Genomic DNA, 7,410 nt, shown 5'->3' on the forward strand with positions numbered 1-7,410 from the left:
AGGGCCCACCCGCAGGCACATGAGGCTTCAGCACAGAGTCACATCAGGGAATTAGGATCTCTGCACATAGGGCTCCAAAGAAGCCAGAGGTTTTTCTTTGGCAGCAGCAGCAGGGCAAAAAAGTCTTCAAGATGGACAGCCCTGCCTCAAGTCCAAGAAACAAGCAAGGCAATCCTGAGCCCCACGTATCTTCTCACTTGTGGAATCCAATCGCCCCCACTCGACAATATGCACACCTGGCTGACAAATCGTGACTTTGTATGCATGAGATATCTGATCTTACAAGAGTTCATGAGCAACTCACAACTGCTTTTAAAACCCCACATTTTAACACCAATTTATTTATCCAATATAAATTTATATATCCAATATAAAAGGGTGTATATTGCCATCCTTTTATATTGTTTCCCACTTTAAGGTGGCAATAATCTGAGTAAAACCCAGCAGTTATAGGGACATGTTTCCTTCTTCAGCAAAGCTGTGATTTGGGAAGTACAGAATTTGAGGAGCATAGACACTACTGCTGTATACCATGTGACCATGGACTGAGGCTAAATCCCAGGACCAATATCTGGGTATTTCTGAAACATACACGGACCAAATGAATACAGTTTCACGGGGAGAAAGGAGCTACCAGTGCAGAGATGTCAAGGTGCGGTAGTGCAACCAAAGCCTAAGGAAAACCGGTGTTAATGATTTATCATACAGAGGTGAGCCAGTTCGTTCAAGTGACACAACGCCCAAAAGCAAAGAAGGAAATGACTTACTGAAGCCTGCATCAATCTCGGATTAAAATGCTTCCTATTGATTTCCGGCTCAGCGCTTTTTCTGAGACACCTTGTCCACTCAGGGTAAGCTGGGGCTGTGTGTCCCCAAAGTATCTGGATGCATAGGAGAGACTGGGTGGTTTGAAAAAGAGACTGCTCAAGCCTCTTTTCTTCTCCTCGGTGGACCCCGTGATTGCGAGTGTCTGCAGCAGCACAGGCAGGAAAAGCTCAGCCCACCCTGCACGCCCCCGACTCTGTGCGCATGCTCATTGCTGTGAGCAAAGCGTGCCCATGCTCAATGCTGTGCGCAACTATCGCTGGGCATGTGCATTGCTGCCCACTTTTTGAGCGCAGAGCTGAGTTCGATGGAGGTGGTCGTGTTCTCTGTGCTATGAGCGTTCTCGCTACCTGATTCAACTGTTAAGTCCCCACGTCAGTCCTTCCAGGAGTTTAAGTGTGAGCGAGGATAGGGAGGGCGTTAGTGGCCTTGGGGTAGGTGGGGACAGTAGAAACTGTGGCGTCCTAGTGTAAGTACCAAGGAGTTAGAGCCCTTCTCCTTACAGGCGTCTCTGCCGCCATTGGGCTCGTCCTTGTAGTGGGGACTGGGCAAGCAGGGAAGGTGGGCCGAGGAGGGGAGGTGAAGACAGGGCGAGGACTGGGTAGCGGGGGTGTTAGTTGAGGTGTCTGCCACCGGGAGCACCTGCCTGAAGAGCACAGAGGCCAGGTCCTCTTTCGGACCCTGGGAGGTGGTAGAGCAGGTGGTATAGAGAAAGCAAGGAACAGCGGAACACTGGGGGCTTGTAACTGGGTCCCCAAGATTTGCAGTGCACGGTGTACAGTGTCAAGGAGGACCCGGCCACTGAATCTGTTTCGTGACCAGACACCTGAACCTTTCTAGTGCAGACATAACAATAATATGACATATTCTCAAAATAAGACAGATTAAACCCGAGGCCTTGGAAGTAGTATACCTCTCCTTTGGATTACATTTTTCAAATACCAGTATTCTACTTTCAGCGTGAACTATGAGTGGCCGAGTCAGATCAAGATCCAAATCTAAACAGAAAAGATGACCCAGGGTCTAAGCAGCGTGCGGGTGTATTTCCATATTGGATGATTTAGGCTACCATACTTTTATTGCTCTGGACGTTTTGTTGAGATACCAACCGAAAACAGATACAGTGATAAAAGTTTCTCTGCTGATTAAGGGAGGGAAACAATGAACCAGGAGGATTCCAAATTTCTGGTGCCTGTGGAAATACAGTCTGTGTCTTCTTTGCCATGCTTATTAAGCACAGATTGTGCATATCCATCCCAGCAGAGTTTACAGTAGACTCCAAAGTGCTGGTGGCTACCTCCTGTTGCAGTAGCCTCTCTGTGGTAAGAGTCATTTTTCAGAACAAGCACATAGAATCATGAAGTGGGAGTGTCTTTATGCTTGTTCATTATTTGATATCCAAATGTCTGATGTCTATTTACACTGTTAGCATGTATTAACCCACACAACTTTTTATTGGCCCTTATACACACATACCCCTAGGCACAACAACCCAGGGAAGAGAAACCAAAACAAAAGGAGGCACCACCTGAGAGCTGAGATATGAAACCTGAACCAGGGAAGGACGTGGAAGGAGCACCTGGGGCTCAAGGTGAAGGGAAAGGGAAGAAGGATGTCCGTTGGAGCAAGGGAGTGTATGTGTGCATCGTGCATTATGACAAACCATGACAGGAGGAAAGAAAACATGTGAAGGGAATCTCAGTCATTTCCTGAAGATGGGTTGAAAATGTGAAGAGTGTACATTGTGCAGTTTCATGTAGCCCTTCACCATAATGACTTTCCCTTTTTCCCTCAGGAATTAATTGGTGTGCCTGAAAATGCAGTCTTTTCTAAAGGGGAGGAAAATGTTTAACTACAAACTATACATCATTTCCCTAGTTTAATTTGATCTTCTTAGCACATTTTTGTGGGGCCTTTTCACTCATTTCATGGAAAGCACAAGCAGTTTTCAGCAGCACAGGCAGAGTGCCAAGTCAGCATACCCTACAACGTGAGGAATAATGCCGATTTGCCTAGGGATGGGAGCTGCATTTTAGAAATGAGAAAACTAAGGCTCAGGGTTTGTGGTTTCCCAAAGACTGCATGACACATGGAGACTCAGTGCATATTTCATTACAAGGTTTGTGTTCTTGGGGAACCTGGCTGGCTCAGTCTGTAGAACGTGTGAGTCTTGATGTCGGGGTGGAGTGTTCAAGGCCCATACTAGTGTAGAGATTACTTAACAGAAGAATTTTAAAAGAGGTTTGTGTTCTTCCTACCGTCTGTGTTGCTATACAAACAAGGGAGTGTGGTTCTCTATAGAATGCTTACTACTCAAATGTGTCTGTAAGGTAAAGTAGCTTACTACTGGCACAGGAATTAATGCAGTTCAGTGGAGCAGGACAGGAACTCCAGAAAAGAGCTCAATGAATGAAAACCACGGTGTCGTTCATCATTTGACATGGTACGTTTCATAAGAGCTGTATAATTCAAGAAACTGGCATTGGGGTCACTATATTAGTATGATTATTAAGCTGCTTTGATAGGTGTGTAAATACTTTTATGATTAGGAAAATGAAATGTATCTTACAATGATCGTGAAAGAAGAAATGAATGTCTTCCAAATAGAGCATTTTCATCGTAAATTATTGACACCATTCAGGCATGGATTATTTTAGGGAGTCACTGTTAAGATGTTTCCACAATGCGACTGACAACAAAGTCCATTGAGTCTTTCCACCCTCCTTTTATTCTTACTGTAAGACACAATTTGGACTGTTAATCACTAATGTTTTTGCTGTTACTTTTGGAACTTTGTTCTATATGTGACTCCTTTATCCTAAGGTATACAGAGGGACTTTGCCCTGAAATCTGACTAGGGAAATTTGACAAAATACCTTGCAGGTTGCTCTAGTAGGGAATGGATGTCACCAGGATGGGATTTGTTAGAGGCCCACAAATACACACAGCTCATCCTTCAGAAAACCCCATTGTACTTTTAAATAAAATCTTACGCATGATATAGACTTTGATTTCTTAGCTAGTTGATGCTCTCTATTCCTAGAACACTATGGTAATAGAAAGGAAACGAAGTGCAGTGGGTTTAATCTTTACAGTATCTCTTGAAATAAAGCACAACACACTTGTGGAAAACAAGGGTGTGAAATGCATTTTTCCATCACATTATTTTTTTTTTTATCACACTAGACCATAAGCTTCATTTGTATTTCATATTTACTGCTTCAATTGAGTACCTTTGTGTTTCAAGGACTGGACCTGAAAGCTGATCTCCAGAAGCTGCCTCAGGCAGAGGCTGGGCGTGTAACTGGATATCACCCTGATGTCAAGGGGAGAAAATCTGCCATTTTTAGAGCCCATTAAAATGCCAGAAGCCCGTATGTTATCCATTGACAGTGCAAAGTATGAGGGTCTTTTCCTGAGTATCTTGTATTTATCTGTAATAACTTTAATGATAAATTAATAACAGACTTTACATATGAAGATACTTTCCCAAGTAGTTGAGACCCAAACATCCTGACGGCCTGACTTATACCCGAGTATACAGAGAAACAAATTGGGTCAAAGCCTTATTATACCGTAAAATATGAAACTTTTTCTTGTTTTGCATGTAAATACTTCAACGAATAGCTAATAATATTCAGATCCTGCTGTAAGTTCTGCTTTTATCAAACACAAAATATATATGGATTCAATATCAGTTAGTATGAAATATGCTGAGGCACTGAGGGAGGTTCTACCACCCGCTCTAAGGTAACTTGTGTGACTCTCTGAGAATCCCTTAACTTCTGAACCTGTCTTTACATATGTGTGTGGGTATTCAGAAGTGTGTGTATGTATGTGTAAGTATATATATAGTATATATATATATACTATATATATAGTATATATATATATACTATATATATACTTATATATATTATATATATATTTCAGATATCATTTTTAATCCTGATATTTGTATTGTGTGAGTCTGTTGGTACCATACATAGAATACAGAGATGTTCCATGAGATGTTGCATGAGTTTTTTAATCTGGTAACATCTTTGGTCTAATTTTAACATGTGAATTGAGATTCCTTTGCCACTTTGAACAAAAAATGCACAATGGTGGCTATTTGTGTTTCTCTGTGGAGACCTGGATCCCTATTCTCGTTTTTTTTCCCCAATATTTATTTGAATTCTGGTTAATTAACAGATAGTGTAATATTGGTTTCAGGAGTAGAATTCAGAAATTCATCACATACATACAACACTCAGTGCTCATCACCACAAGTGCCCTCCTTAATGCCCATCAACCTTTTAGCCCACTGTCGACCCATCTTCCTCCATCGACACTCAGTTTGTTCCCTACAGCTAAGTCCCATGGTCTGCTTCTGTCTCTCTCTTTTTTTCTCCTGTCCCATATGTTCATCTGTTTTGTTTCTTAAATTCTATGTATGAGTGAAATCATGTTACTTGTTTTTTCTCTGTCAGGCTTACAACTTCTGTTAGTATAACACACTCTAGGTTTATGCATATCATTGCAAATGACAAGATTTCATTCATTTTGATGCCTGAGTCATATTCCACTGTATGTGTGTGTGGCACACACACACACCCCACCTCTTCTTTATCCATTCATCAGTCGATGGACATTTGGGCTTTTTTCCATAGTTTGGCCATTATTGATAATGTTGCTATAAGCATTGGGGTGCTTGTACCCTTTCGACCTGTATCTGTTGGGTCCCTTGGGTAAAAACCTCCTGGTGTAACTCCTGAGTCACACGGTATTTCTATTTTTAACTTCTTGAGGAACCTCCATACTCATTTCCACAGTGTCTGTACCAGTTTGCATTCCTATCAACAGCGTAAGAGGGTTCCCTTTTCTCCAGCTCCTCACCTATATCTCTTGTTTCCTGTGTTGTTAACATCACCCATTCTGACACGTGTGAAGTGTGTGACCATATAATCTATTTTACCAACTGGAACACCATTAAGGCAAACACCATTAAGGCAAATGGTTACCATGCTTAACACAGGACATAAGGGATAAACTAGCTGTCAAAAAACAGTTTTCCACGTAACCATAACCAAGTATAAACTCCATGTGGTACTCCTTTCTCTACTAACATCACTGAAGCAGTAACCAAATTGGCATTATTCCTTCAGCATCATATATTAGAATATTATTTCAAGTTGAAAGCCTTTAAATGAGACTTACATGTAAATTTCTTGTGTTTTTCAATTCCTTGCATGCTGTTAGGAGTTTTTCTGAAACTGCATGCAGTTTCTGCTTTCTATTTGAAACGACATTTTTTATTTTTTAAATTTTTATTTATTTATTTATTTTCAGCATAACAGTATTCATTGTTTTTACAAAAACCACACCCAGTGCTCCATGCAATCCGTGCCCTCTCTAATACCCACCACCTGGTACCCCAACCTCCCACCCCCCGCCACTTCAAACCCCTCAGATTGTTTTTCAGAGTCCATAGTCTCTCATGGTTCACCTCCCCTTCCAATTTCCCCCAACTCCCTTCTCCTCTCTAACTCCCCATGTCCTCCATGCTATTTGTTATGCTTCACAAATAAGTGAAACCATATGATAATTGACTCTCTCTGCTTGACTTATTTCACTCAGCATAATCTCTTCCAGTCCTGTCCATGTTGCTACAAAAGTTGGGTATTCATCCTTTCTGATGGAGGCATATTACTCCATAGTGTATATGGACCACATCTTCCTTATCCATTCGTCCATTGAAGGGCATCTTGGTTCTTTCCACAGTGTGGCGACCGTGGCCATTGCTGCTATGAACATTGGGGTACAGATGGCCCTTTTTTCCCACTACATCTGTAAAGGCTCATTTCCTTTTGTGTGTGTGAAAGTGTACTGTCTTTTTGTTTTGTTGTGCCAGTAGAAAGTGTGGTAAGTTCAAAAAGGTTTGGTGAAATATATGCTTGGACTTCTATCTTTAAAAAGGGGGAAACTATGGCGTACTTCCTGTACCATTAATTTACTGGAAATACAAGTCTCCGGAATAAAGTTTCCAACTATTCTATCTTACAGGTGAAGGACAGCCCCAGATTTAAACAAGGACAAGCTGGAGCATGCAAACTACACTTATGTGGGGGTACTTCATTGTTGAAATTCTCTCAATAAAGTTTTATAAACTTTGTCCAATAAATCTTTTAAAATCTTTGTTAAACGTATTCCACATAGTGGGTGCCTGAGTGGCTCAGTCACTTAAGCCACTGATTCTTGGCTTCAGCTCAGGTCATAATCCATTGGTCATGGGATGGACCCCGAGATGGGCCCTATGCTCCGCAGGGAGTCAGCTTGAAAGATTCTGCCCCTGCCCCTGTTCCCTCCCTGCATCTCTCTCTCTCTCTCTCTCTCACTCTCTCAAATGAACAAATAAATCTTTAAAGAAAAACTTAGTCTAACTAGTAGGTGCTGCCAAAAATTATGTCATTTTTTGAAAATTTATATTCTGATGCAGATGATATACACAGATATACTTGTAACTTGAATTTCTATCCAGCGTCCTTGCTACGTATGATTTAATAAGCGTATGACAACATCCATTTTGAGATTCAACATGCACAA

The 7,410-nt window shown here is 41.5% G+C and overlaps 1 long non-coding RNA gene across 1 annotated transcript; it reads left to right on the plus strand.

Moving 5' to 3' along the window:
- The first annotated feature begins 620 nt into the window (after window positions 1–620).
- On the plus strand, window positions 621–6,979 carry LOC123394271. Its single transcript, XR_006608994.1, has 3 exons — window positions 621–851; window positions 2,308–2,416; window positions 6,871–6,979. It is a non-coding gene; the product is annotated as an uncharacterized LOC123394271 (long non-coding RNA).
- The last annotated feature ends 431 nt before the right edge of the window (window positions 6,980–7,410 follow it).

This window comes from Mustela putorius, unplaced genomic scaffold (assembly GCF_011764305.1).
Source record: "Mustela putorius furo isolate JIRA1106 unplaced genomic scaffold, ASM1176430v1.1 tig00002144_pilon_pilon_pilon, whole genome shotgun sequence".
Classification (NCBI taxonomy): Eukaryota; Metazoa; Chordata; class Mammalia; order Carnivora; family Mustelidae; genus Mustela; species Mustela putorius.